Consider the following 14,889-nt stretch of genomic DNA (forward strand, 5'->3'; position numbering starts at 1 on the left):
TTGTGTTTTTCATATTAGCCTAGTTTACAATAGCAATTGGAGAAGGTTGCAGAAAAAAAATGTGAGGTTGAGCCGCATTCCCCTCACCCCACAACTGCTCCTCCACCAAATGTGACCCATTTTATAGCACTGACATTTACAAAGGAAAGAAAGTTTTAAAATTGCTGGCAAATTACTTTCACAACTGTCATTGACAACTTCAGCAATATTCCAAGATGGATCAGCTTCATCAAAGCATTCTCATGCATTTGATTGCATTACTTGATTGCACAAAGTGCCCCATTATTTATTTTCAGCATTTATGGAGCTTTGGTCTAGAGTTGGGGGCAGGGGCGGACTGACCATTTGGGAAACCGGGCACTGCCCAAGGGCCCAGAGTCAGTAGGGGGCCCCATGAGATGTCCCTGGTACCTTTCATAGGCTTTTTTGGGTGTGGTTTGAGTGTGGGCAAGGCCACAGGGGCCCCATGATTTCCTATTGCCCAAGGGCTCCATGAGTTGTCAGTCCGCCCCTGGTCGGGGGCCTTACTAGTACATTAAGGTTGTTTGTTCTTCTCACATTTCCAGTTCACATGCATCCTTCAGAGATTTTACGGAGTTTGCTTTATCAACGTGTTTGTTTCATACTGGGGCAGCCATAGAAGTGACTAGACTTGGTATGTCCTTTGATACTGTTCAGGGAATTGGTAGGTGGAAGTTGAGTCTCTACTGTACCTTTATGAGGCCCATAGAGTGAAAGTCTGAACCAATTGTGGAGTGGTCATGCATTGTTTGAGTCCTCTAGGTTAAGGGCATCCACTTTTTATATTGCTTTGTTATTTTTGTTTCATCTCCTGTAAGTCAGAGGTGTCTTTTGGATCTTGGGACATTTTTTATTATCTGGGTTAACTACAAAGCAAAGCTTTGGCATAGTGGTCTGCAGTTGGGTTTTCTGACTGCTCATGTTAAATCAGTTTGCCTTGGTGAAGGTTACCCCCTTGCTCCTCAATCAGGTGGCTATGGAGGGGCCCCAGACATTCTCTTTGTTCATATCTGGGGGAATAAACTTGGGGCTGTACCCTTCAGAGCTCTCATTTGCCTTTTTAGATAATCATCCCTTTGTTCTTTTGATTTGGTGAGAAATAATTCTGTGTTCTTTCTGGAGGCAGGCTCAGGATCATTACTCTCTTGACAGCGCACGCATTAAGATTAATAATGCAATTTCAAAATATGCCCTTTAATACAATAATCTGGGTGCTCACCATGTGGACTTGGAGAGCAAACATTTTGAGCAGACAGTGTCCACCTTAGTGAGGTGGTCCTTGATATGTAATTTGCTGTTGCAGGACCAAATTGAGTGGGCTGTTGCTCAGTGGCAGTCAATGAGATAGCCTCCTGACTGTAACGGGTAATGAGAGAGCCTCCTGACTGTGACAGTTATCCCTTTTGTAGGCTGCAGTGACTGTGTCAGAGCCTGGGTCCAAACCTGGGACTTCTGCATGTGTTGTAATGTTTCTTCTTGCTGAGCCACCTAGAATGCTGGGCAGCTCCCTTGACAATTATTTGAATGATTCTGCCTTGACCATGTTTGTCATGAACCTTGATCCCTTTGCTCCTCCCATGAACTTCCTGATTTAAGCCATGTCTCTGCACTTCCTGTTTGCCAGATTATTGTTCTCTTCAGCCAGTATCTCGCTCCTTGCCTTCCCTGCTGTCATCGATATTTTGCTATCACTTGTTATTGACCCTTGGCTTGTTCCTTGACTACGCTTTTCCTGATCCCAACCTGCAACTGCTCATTACTGACCTTTGGCTTGTTTACTGACTACGCTTCTGTTTGATCCTCACCTGCTGAATATGTTACAAGACCGCTGCTTGGTCACCTCCTGGTGGGGTGATCCTGAGGACCACGGCCTGGTGCTAACATGCAGCAAAATCCATCTCCACCATCAGGAGCTCTGGTGAACACTGGTTAGTACTTAAATTCTGCACCTCTGGTGAGCCCACTCCTCCGCCAGGGTGACCTGTCTGTGTACCTATCCTGCTGCTTTCTGTGTGAGCCATTCCACTGCTGTAGCAACTGGTCTTCAAGCCTGATCTCTGATTGTGACCGGCTGATGGAGTTAGCATAGCATACTTGCACCAACTCTAGTCTAGCACTAGAGTTGGTGCAAGTTTTTTGGGGGGGCATATACTTGGATAAATATTACTTCACCACTACAGTAGAAATGGTGAAAGGAAGCCAAGGAAGCCTCTGAGCCTAACCTTGGCAGCTGGGGTCTGAATTGGCTTAGGATAAAAATTGGCAAAGGAGAGTTTGAGATTTGCCACTCAACACTACCAATGGGATTCTGGATTTTGTAATATTATCTTGGTATACTTGTTCCTTATTTATATGAATATATTGTATCAAGCTGTGGCAGATGCCTGATAAACGTATCAACCCAATCAAAAAGAACTAAATTGTCAGTGTGGTTGTTTATGGCTGTATATGCCAACATGAAATGTAGGTACATCTTAGGTACACAACAGTAGCTAATAGTAGAATGAACAGCATTAGCAGTACACATGTGCAGAATCATTTAATAAACTGTTTACTTTATTTTCATTTTTGGGAACCTTAAAGTGAAACTAAAGGCAAAATTTTTTCCTGACACCAACATGGCAGCATACATGCGATATAGCTGCGTTCTTATATCCACCCACAGGACCTGTGTTTGTCTATAAATGTCTGACTGAGAGCAACCGCCCCCATTCTCCTTTTTGTCCTCAAGATCTACACCTGCAAGACCGTGATGTTGCGGATGGAACTGCTGCCGATGGTGGCCATCTTGGTACACTTTGGTACCTGTGGTGAGCTATTCCCTCTAGGACAAGGGCTGACTTCCCATCCGAGTGCCCAGGACGAAATTTGGTCTGTTTTAACCCTGAGATGTTTAATGCTTGATTGCCTGTTACCAGTTTTCATCTGGTGAGAGTACATCCGAGAGAGGTGGTGGATTCTTTTGTGTGATCATCAGCACATTTGCACTCTGCACCTTAATTATACTGCGCCTCATGGTTTCATGAATAATTGCATCCATTTATGGATAGTTGACTATATAAATAGCACGTTTAAACACGGACATTGATGTAGAGTTTTATCCTATTTATATATCTCAGATTTTATATGTTTATCACTTGCTACTGCACTTTACTTCACAGATCACCATGGACATTATTATATTTAGATTCTGCCCATAATACACTTTATTATTTGGCATTTTTGAGCTGTTTAGCTGATATTTTCATGCTTTTACTTGATGCACTTTACTGTTTCACTCAGCTCATTGCATTTATGATGCACTTTACCATATTGTTTGATTTTTATATTTCACATTTACTAATGTCTTTTGCACTTTTATGTGTTGCACTTTACCATTCCGCAATATATACAGTTGTGCTCAAAAGTTTGCATACCCTGGCAGAAATTGTGAAATTTTGGCATTGATATTGAAAATATGACTGATCATGCCAAAAAATGCTCTTTTATTGAAGGATGATGATTATATGAAGCCATTTATTATCAAATAGTTGGTTTGCTCCTTTTTAAATCATAATGATAACAGAAATCACCCAAATGGCCATGATCAAACGTTTACATACCCTGGAATGTCTGGCCTTGGTACAGACACACAAGGTGACACACACGGGTTAAAATGCCAATTAGAGGTTAATGTTCCACATCTGTGGCTTTTTAAATTGCAATTAGTGTCAGTATATAAATAGTCAATGAGTTTGTTAGCTCTTACGTGGAAGCACTGACTAGGCTAGATATTGAGCCATGGGGATTAGAAAAGAACTGTCAAAAGTCCTGCGTAACAAGATAATGGAACTTTATATAGATGGATTGGAGGTGTCAAAACAGTGGGAGCAGACCCATCTAGTCATTAATGCAGAAGCCCAGTTCAATGCTCGAGTGAGTACTTTTCTGCACCTTCTCAGAATAGACCAAGGAGCAGGGAGCATCTTTAGAACATGGTATCTCTGTCAGTTTTGTCAAGCTTCCCAATTAAGGGGTCTCCTGGAATTGATGGATGTCTTGCATCCCTATGCTACCCTGGACACACTGGATTCTCTGCACATTCCAAAGAATTTCCTTTTTGCAACACAGAAGTCGGCACTTGAGCTGATTCAAAGTGCTTCTCCTCAGATGTGCAGGAGTCTCTAGTTATGGGTGTGACAGGGGATCACTTGATCCCGTAAGGTAGGTTCATTATCTCGCGTTATTGTCACCTTTGATGCCTGTGCTACAGGACGGATCACCACCTGCAGTTACAATGTGCGCTGTCACTTCGCATTCAAGCTTGACTGGTTATTCTGCATAATGTTAACACAGCAGCAGTGTCATGCATTTAGAAATAAAGAAAACTCAATGGCAGATTCCAATGGCAGTGGAACTATCATGCCCATGAACAAATGTAATATTCAGAGGCTGGCAAAAGGGGCTGTGGTTCTAGATGTTTTGGTTCCCAATGAATGGGTCTTTAATCGAAAAGATCTTGCCCATATCACTCAAGTATGGGGCCTCCCTCAGTTGATCCTGTTTGCATCTCCAGCCTTTCACAAGGTGCCCCTCATGCCACCCTCACCCATAGGTGGAGGAAGTGAACGCTCATTCAGCCAAGGAATAACAGCCTAACAAATAGCTTTCCTCTACTGCCTTTGGTCATGAAGTTCCAGGGGGGAATGTTGTCCAAGAGTCACACTGTGATAACACACATGCTCAATTAGCCTGCAGATCTCCGTTTTACCCTATCCATGGAACTGGAGTCTGGACCACGCACTTCAGCTACCAGTGTTTCCACAACACCTGGCCCAGGATGTATTCGAAATTGAGAGGGAAGGATTGAAGGATTCTGGCCATCCTCCTTCAGTGGTAAATCCTGCAGAGTTTCAGGAAGGATGCCAATAAATGCCATTTACTCTGAAGTCTGGAACAGGTTCACAGTCTTTGCAGCTGAGCAGGATTTTGATCCTAGTAACCCAGTGGTTGCCCAGTTGCTAAAATTTCCTCACACAGATCTGTGTACCTTCAAGCTGCTTCCTAGTTTAAATCTTCTGGGAGGCTGTTCATGTTTCCATCAGGCAAATTCAGAGGAGGAAGCTACAGCAAACCTTGTCATCTTGGAGTGTCATGGTCATCCTGAAAACATAGTGCAGCCAGGTAAGAGCCTCCAGAAGTAGTAAAGGCTCATTCAGCCAGGTCCATCTCTACATTTGGGGCAGAACATCCAAAGTGTCTATGAAGACTTTTGCAAAGCAGCAGGCTAGTTAGCACAGTGCACCTGTCTCAGGCTCTACAGGGAAAATCCAGGGGCTTATACGTCAATGGACTTCAACAGAATGGTAGTCTGGGCTTCCATGTCCATTGTAATGCAGTTTGATTATACAGTTTAACCCTCCCTGTTTAGCTAGTTATTTATCACATGTACAGTTGCAAGAAAAAGTATGTGAACCCCTTGGGATTACGTGGAGTTTTGCATGAATTGGGCATAAAATGTGCTCTGAACGTCATCTAAGTCACAACAATAGAAGAACACAGTCTGCTGAACATAATACTACACAAACATTAGATGTTGCCATGGTTTAATTGCACATAACATGTAAACATTCACAGTGCAGGGAGGAAAAAGTATGTGAACCTTTGAACTTAATAACTGGTTGACCCTCCTTTGGCAGCAATAACCGCAACCAAACGTTTCCTGTAGTTGCAGATCAGACCTGCACAACGATCTGGAGTCATTTTGGACCACTCCTCTTCACAAAACTGTTTCAGTGTAGCAATATTCTTGGGATGTCTCGTGTGAATCGCTCTCTTAAGGTCATGCACAGCATTTCAATCGGGTTGAGGTCAGGACTCTGACTGGGCCACTCCAGAAGGCGTATTCTGTGCTGTTGCAGCCATTGTTTTGTTGAATTACTTGTATGCTTTGGGTTATTGTCCTGTTGCATCACCCATCCTCTGCAGAGCTTCAGTTGGCGGACAGATGGTCGTACGTTTTCCTGCAAAATGTCTTGATAAACTCTGGAATTCATTTTCCCATCAATGACAACAATCCCTCCAGGCCCTGAGGCAGCAAAGCAGCCCCAAACCATGATGCTCCCTCCACCATGTTTTACAGTGGGGGTGAGGTTTTGATGTTGGTGTGCTGTGCCTTTTTTTCTCCACATATAGTGTTGTGTGTTCTTCCCAAACAACTCAATCTTGGTTTCATCTGTCCACAGTATATTTTGCCAGTAGTGCTGTGGAACATCCAGGTGCTCTTTTACAAACTTCAAATGTACTGCAATATTCTTTTTGGACAGCAATGGCTTCCTCCGTGGTGTCCTCCCATGTACTCCATTCTTGTTTAATGTTTTCCTTATTGTAGATGTGTCAACAAAAATGTTAGCATGTGCCAGAGATTTCCGTAGGTCTTTAGCTGACATTCTGGGATTCTTCTTTACCTCATGCAGCATTCTGCACTGTGCTCTTGCAGTCATTTTTACAGGACGACCACACCTAGGGAGAGTAGCAACAGTGCTAAACTTTCTCCATTTGTAGACAGTCTGTCTTACCGTGGACACATGAACATCAAGGCTTTTGGAGATACTTTTGTAACCCTTTCCAGCTTCATGCAGGTCAACAATTCTTGATCGTAGGTCTTCTGAGAGCTCTTTTCTGTGAGGCATGGTTCACATCAGACAGTGCTTCTTGAAACCAGTAAACCCAAAACAGGTGTGTGTTTTTTAAGGGCAGGACAGCTGTCAGCAACACATCCAATATCATCACACTGATAGGAGTCAAGGTTGGCTCACTCCTGGCTCCAATTAGCTCTGGGAGAAGTCATTAAGCTAGGGCCTCACATACTTTTTCTCCCTGCACTGTGAATGTTTACATGTTATGTGCAATTAAACCATAGCAACATCTAATATTTGTGTAGTATTATGTTCAGCAGACTGTGTTATTCTATTGTTGTGACTTAGATGACGTTCAGAGCACATTTTATGCCCAATTCATGCAAAACTCCACGTAATCCCAAGGGGTTCACATACTTTTTCTTGCAACTGTATGCTGCCATGTTGGCGTCAGGAAAATGGAAAATTGTATCATACTTACCGTAATTTTCCTTTCCTGACGCCAATCCATGGTAGCATACAAACCCTCCCTTGTTTGATCTTGATTGTACAGAGAATGGTGAAGGTTACTCTCAGTCAGACTTTTGTAGATATACACAGGTCCTGTGGGTGGATATAGGGGCAGAGCCATGTGCTGCCATGGATTGGCATCAGGAAAGGAAAATTACAGTAAGTATGATACAACTTGCCGTTTTTTTTTTGTTTGGTTGGGTTTTTTTTTTAGTTTAGAAAGAGTTGAGAGGGATTAGAATGCCTATCAGGGAGATTCACCCTCTCTCTTCATCCTGTTATTCATTATATCATTGAAAGTGAACATTACAAAAAAAAATCCCAATTCTGGGTTGTTCCTAAAACAGTAATAGAGATGAAATCTTCTGATGGGGACACTAGTTCTGGTGACCTGGATGAATTTCCACTCTCTTTCTGTTTTGGCTATGGGAGAGAAGTAAAGGTAAATCTACCCAATGGGACAGAGATGGAAAAAAAAAGGCTGATGGGGGTTATAACCCTCCCTTAAAGGTTTTGCCTATAGTTCTACTTTAATGACAATAGAGGATATCAATAGTTAATGTGAAAATCCATCCTCAATAATTGCTTCTAGGCTTCAACACTGCAACAGATTTCAGAAATAGCAGCTATTCATGTCAAATCAACAGCTGGGAAAATTCAATGGAAAACTCTTGTTTATTCAACAATAACTTTGTTTGATACTGTACATCTGATTTTTAGGAAAACAACTTTCTTTTCAGGATGATTTTATTTTTTATGCAGTGCATAAACAAAAAAGTAACACATTTAACAGCACTGCTTTGATCAATGTTAGTAAAAATTAGTGTTACTGTGGAAAATAGAACACTTTTTTTCTATAATTTACTATGTTTAAAATTATGACTCATCTACAAAGCACTGCAAGGGATTTACAAATAAAATAGGTTTTTTTTTTTTCAATTTTCTCCTATTTTTGATACACTACAAAAAAAACCAACAATTTGAATAAATACAAAGACAGTTTAAATATGAATGGTTACTAAAAAAGAAAACAACAAAAGCAGGCAAGCAGTAGTTAAAGGGAAGAGGGATATGATCATTTATTTGGGCTGATTAGGGTAAACTAAGGTTTAATAAGGGGTTAAACAGAAACAGACTTTTTTTAAATCTTTTTTTTAATTGTCAGGTTGCTTTAACTGGAAGTTAATGCAGATCAAAGCTCACCACTTTGATCTGCAGATGAATGAAACAGAGTAAATACAATGGAACAGTATTACTTTGTATCTCCCTATTTCTTCTGAACAGTGTTGATAGGTTGTGTTAGGTTGTCTACTTTTTTAGTTTTTCAGAGCAGAAGCTTCTTCAGCTTCACTATTTACACAGCAACTCACAGCTATTTTGAGATTGGTAAGTGCAATGATGGAGCAGCAGAAAGGCAGTAGTACTCTGCATACTTCACACAACCGGTGTACATTGATTACGTTTTTTGGACATGTTGCATGCCTAGTCTCCTCAACTGGTTAATAATAGCCAATATGACAATATATTTTACCATTAATGTTCACACAATGGCTTTATAGCCACAAGGCTAGGTTCACACTATGCCAAGTTTGCATGGGCACAGCAGCCTATTCATATGACTGGCCTGCTGTACCTATGGAAAATACAGGGAAAATGTCTCTGCACCTTTTCCAAAAAGGCAGCTACATGGAAACCTCATAGTGATATGCAGTTCCCAGCATGGGAAAATGCAGTTTCCAGTGAATGGGAGTGCCATTAAGAATAGTATCTGCGTTTTTTATGTGGGTGCAGGAAGGTGTGAGATTACACGCATTCGCATATAGTGTGAACCTAGGCTAATAGAAACTTCTTTAATCAGGGCCTTTTTTTCAAAACTAAAAAGCTCACCTGCCTTGTCAATGCTTAAGTATACTGGATTAGTTTAAGGGCTGCACAAAAAGTTTTAAATGCCATAAATTTACTCTCAAATAGGAAGGAGGACTGGTTTGTACTGCTATGAAACCCAACAGCCTTTACAGTAGAAAAAGTGAAAGAGATGCTACTATGAACGATCCTAGAGACTCGTCTAGTGTGTTTGGCATCAGTTTTTCTTAGGTGAAGACTTCACAGAAGGTTAGGGCCTGAGATTTTCTAAGTTTAATTTTCCTTAGCAGCCTCCAAACCAGAGCCATTCTACCGCACCCAGGAGTCATAGCATCTGCATGGACTGCTGGGGCTATAATTACACCACTGATTTGGAGCATGGTTTCTCCACACCTCACTTATGGAATTGCAGTCCATGAGTAAGCAAGAATCCAAAGGAGATTCTTCTTTTATTAACCACTTCCTGACCACCCTGTAGCAGATTTACTGCTACAGGGCAGCACAAGTGCGAAAAATCACTTATGTATAAGTGATTTTGCATTGCCAGGTAGGGGGCATGCATGAGGCGCGCCCTACCCACGCCAACATTCACGGTCGCAGCTGTCAATAACCGGGTCCCAGCCAGTGATTACTCGCTGGTGCCCGGTGAATGCCGAACATCTCCTCCCTGTCAGCTTGTGCACACTGCTTTGGATGGCTGTGCGTAGCACAGCCATCCAAAACAGTGTACTTACAGTGAAGCACACAGACACAAGTAAAACAGCACACAGTTAACTCTTTAATCACCCCTCATGTTAACCACTTTCTGCCCAGTGCCATTAGTACAGTGTCAGTGGGGTTTTTTTTAGCACTGATCACTGTATTGGTGTCACTGGAGATGTCAGTGACACCAAGTCAGTTCCCCCCAATGTCAGAATTCCTGCTGCAGTCCCACTGATCGCTGCCATTACTAGTAAAAATAAAACATGTTTTTAAAAAAATCCCAGTATATATACCGCCATTTGTAAATGCTATAGCTTTCTTGTAAACCAATTAATTTACACATATTGGGATTTTTTTTTTTTGTAACAAAGACATGTAGCAGAATACATTTTGGCCTACATTTATGATGAAATTTGATTTTTACTTTTTTTTTTTTACTGGACAAGTTTAATAGCAAAAAAGTAAAAAATATTGTCGGTCTTTTTTTTCTTTTTAGAGCAGAAAAATTTACAAACGCACTGGCGATCAAATACCACTGAAAGAAAGCTCAATTTGTGGGGAAAAAAAAGGGCGTAAATTTCATTTGGGTGCAGCTTTGCATAAATTGCTCAATTGTCAGTTAAAAAAACGCAGAGCCGTAACGCAAAAATGGCCTGGTCAGGAAGGGGGGTAAATCCTCAGGAGGGCAAGTGGTTAATAGGCAGAGGGAACAGAAAGATATTTGTGACTTAAAATAACCATGTCTTCTGGTGAATCAACCAATACATTTTTTTTATTCTAGTTCACAAATATTGATCCACTTACCACTATCTGTATTCTACGTAAATGATTAAAGTCACACAAATAGGTCTCTTGAGTCATTTTGCCACCTACTCTTTCTCATTATCAGGCATTATCATACGCTCACACTATTGTATTTTCCATCTGTACATGCATATCCACAGGACCATACATTTTCCACAGAGGAATACTTCCAGCAAAGTCACAGGTGTTTCCATTCAGTGAAATGACATCTTAAAGGTCATTACTCCTAGTTGATCCTAGTGCTCTGCATATGCTTCCGAGTTTGTATCATACAACAGCTCTTATATACAGTACGTATCATTTAACCCATAGTACCCAATCAGAATTCATATATTCGTTTCCTGACTTCAGTAAACTGAAATCTGATTTGCCATTATATGCTGTAAATTCCTTTTCCATTGCTTGCATCGCTTTACCAAATGAGTCTAATAATGCTTTAATTAGTGCTACTATAAAGCCCACACTGTATTTATTACTATTACAGCATCAAACAAAGGCTAATGTCCTATTCTACATTTTTATTTATAGGTATTTCTAAATTTATATATTTACTGTGAATTGTCTTAATAATTAGATAAAGAAAAACACATAACTTACATGTTTATGGGTTAAGAGTGGGTAAGTAAAATGTACTTTAATTACCTTGACACTTTTGAAATCTAGTATATTTCCTCATATTTAGAGCCCACATTAGTAACACATTTCAATGTAAAATTTCCTATTAGGCTTCATTAAACTTTCAGTTGAGAGGCAGATAAAATGCGCAGTTGAGCAGTGTTTTTGCTGCCTGTCAACCGCCCCAGCGGCTGACTGGGGTGTTTACATGCCACGGTCACGATGGTTTGTGCCTACAGCAAAATTTCCCCGACATGTAGTGATTGGTGGGTGGCAGCCCACAGAATGCTACATACTCTAGCAAATAGGGAAGCACCATAAACACCCCACATTTGTTGAGGATGCAGCACGTTTGTTGGAAAAACAATGGGTTTAAAAGAGGTGATGAGGAGGCATCACATCCAGGGGCGGACTGACAACTCATGGGGCCCCTGGGCAATAGGGGATCATGGGGCCCCTGTGTCCTTGCCCAAACTCAAAAAAGCCTATGAAAAAAGGCACCAGGGGCATCTCATGGGGCCCCCTACTGACCCCGGGCCCTCAGGCAGTGCCCGAGTTTCCAAATGGTCAGTCTGCCCCTGGTGACATCACTTCCTCACCGCCTGTCAGTAGCCTGTCAGTAGCCTCTGAAGCCGAATCCAAATGCGGATTGGGTTTCAGAGGAAAGAGAGATTTAGACACATGTCTAAGTACTTTTTGTGTACAAAAGTGAATTATTCAGCAGTAGCTGCTAAACATGTGCACACTAGAAATTTTTGTTTCGTTTTGGATGCATCATTGAAGAATTTTGTTTGGTAATATTCATTATATTGAACCAATTTGTTTTCGGCATTTGTTTCATATATTCGTTGGTCCGAGTGGATGCGAAAAACGTTGCAGTTTTTTTGAAAGATTGCTATACATTATTTTTGGTTTCGACATTTCAGGTGGATTCATTATTCATAAATCGAAACTATGCAATATTTCCAGATGCAACTGAATACATAATACAAAATTTGATGGCCCCAAATTTTTCAAACCTAAGAATTACATTAGACTGTGGAAATGAACTGACTGACTGTGACAATTATGAATTCAATTTAAATCACAAATTTATTTGAATCAAATGTGAAAACTGAATTAATTTCCCCATGGGCCTGAACTATTATCACATCACCTGATGTCATCTGAATCAAACTAATGCATTCGTTAACTTTTTTTTGGATTCGTTTAATGTTAAATTTTCAGACACAACTGAATACATAATGAAAAATTTGACAGCCCCCAATTTTTCAAACCTAAGAATTGCATTACACTGTGGAACTGACTGACTGATACAATTATTAATTCAATTTAAATAACAAATTTACTTGAATTCTGTTTATCAAATGAATTAAAAAATTTAATTAATTTCCCCATGGTCCCGAACTATTATCACATCCGGTGATGTCATCTGAATGAAACTAATCCATTAGTTAATTTTGTTATAAGTATTTTTTTTTTATTCATTTACCTTAATTATTATGTTCATTTGGAGATTCGTATACATCCGAATCTCTGAAAATCTAAATTTAGTCCAAAAATCAATTTGTTATGAAACAAAACACACATGTATAGTAGCTGCAAACCGTCTGTGTAATTTAAAGTAAATTTGTACTGAAAGAAATGTGCAGGCTACCACTGCTGACCTATCCTTCTGAAAATGCTATCTGTATAGCTGTCTTGCGAGCTCAGTGGCTTCAATGCCTAGTCACTGACATAGGACAAGCATGCAGATCAGGAGTTCGAATTGGCCGTATAAATGTTCTGGGACTATGACTGTGAAAGCATTGAAGGCATTGCAACTGAAAGACAGCCTGGAAAAAGAAAACATTTTATTATGCACTTTGTTCATTGTTGTAGTTTTAATCAACAGATATGTTATATGTACCTAATGCATGCTCACATTGAGACTGTTTAATACAGCATTCAATGTGTAAAATGTAACACTAACCCACAGCAAACATTCAGTCATTCAGTCAATGCTTGTTTTGATTGCTTCAGCCAGATGAAAGATTAAATCTGATTGCTTGCTGATATACTGTGCTTTAGAGATTGCTATTTCGTTTGTGCTAAATACGATTGAGTGTGTTTTTAATTGTTTTTTTTGTCAGAAAAATACTTATATAGGTTATATACTGTATATGTAGCACTACCCCCTTAGGAGTTGCTGAGTTTTGGATCCCCCTATAGTCTTGCAGAGCCAGGCAACACGCATTTTCTTTGAACCTTGTACACAGGAGACAGTAAACAGTCCTTGAGCTTGTTGTTTGATGTTTTATTAAGGGGTATTGGATGTCCAAGTGAACTGCGTTTGGGGACAAACTTATTAGCTACTATGTACAAATCTGATAAACAGCAAAGTATCTTTGTTGGGGGCGGCACAGTGGCTTAGTGGTTAGCACTTCTGCCTTGCAGTAAATGGGTCATGGGTTCAATTCCCAACCATGGCGCCTCCTGCATGGAGTTTGCATGTTCTCCCTGTGCTTGCGTGGGTTTCCTCCAGGTACTCTGGTTTTTTCCCACACTCCAAAGACATGCTGGTAGGTTAATTGGCTCCTGTCTAAATTGTCCTTGTTTCATCCCTGGCCATGCGGGATCTCTTGCATGGTAGGGGTTGGTGAAAGACCTGGCAACCTACCCTGTAAAATAATTGCTAAGAGAATTTGAGTGACGGTCTATGCAATCGCCAAGGGTCGGATACGACTGAATGGACAGATACCTATCTTTGTTGGAAGAGACCTCCAGCTCTCCAGGTGTACCTCCTTAGACCCCAGATGAAATCTCCTCTTCACCTAGCTGCCTGACGCTCAGGGGCCGACTGACAACTCATGGGGCCCCTGTGTCCTTGCCCAAACTCAAAAAAGCATATGAAAAAGGTACCAGGGGCATCTCATGGGGCCCCCTACTGACCCTCTAGTTAGCTCCCCCTGGACAACTACAGGGGTTCCATCTATCTATCTATATATACACACAGTATATATACACTATATTGCCAAAAGTATTGGGACACCCCTGAAAATCATTGGATTCAGGTGTTCCAATCACCTCCATGGCCATAGGGGTATAAAATCAAGCACCTAGGCATGCAGACTGCTAATACAAACATTTTTTGAAAGAATGGGTCACTCTCAGGAGCTCAGTGAATTTAAGTGTGGTACAGTGATAGGTTGCCACCTGTGCAAAAAGTCCATCCATGAAATTTCCTTGCTACTAAATATTCCACGGTCAACTGTTAGTGGTATTATAACAAAGTGGAAGCAACTGGGAACATCAACTCCGCAACGAAGTGGTAGGCCATGTAAAATGACAGAGCAGGGTCAGCGCATGCTGAAGCGCACAGTGCGTAGACGTCACCAACTATCTGCAGAGTCAATAGGTAAAGACCTCCAAACGTCATGTAGCCTTCAGATTAGCCCAACAACTGTGCATAGAGAGCTTCATGGAATGGGTTTCCATGGCCAAGTAGCTGCATCCAAACCTTTCATCACCAAGTGCAATGCAAAGCATTGGATGCAGTGGTGTAAAGCACTCCCCCACTGGACTCTAGAGCAGTGGAGATGGGTTCTCTGGAGTGATGAATCGTGCTTCTCTGGCAATCTGATGGATTTGTCTGGATTTGGCAGTTGCCAAGAGAACGGTACTTTCCTGACTTCATTGTGCCAAGTGTAAAGTTTGGTGGAGCAAGGATAATGGTGTGGGGTTGTTTTTCAGAGGTTGGGCTTGGCCCTTAGTTCCA

This window comes from Staurois parvus, unplaced genomic scaffold, assembly GCF_062004578.1.
Source record: "Staurois parvus isolate SC_StPar_1 unplaced genomic scaffold, SC_StPar_1.0 ptg000287l, whole genome shotgun sequence".
Taxonomy (NCBI): domain Eukaryota; kingdom Metazoa; phylum Chordata; class Amphibia; order Anura; family Ranidae; genus Staurois; species Staurois parvus.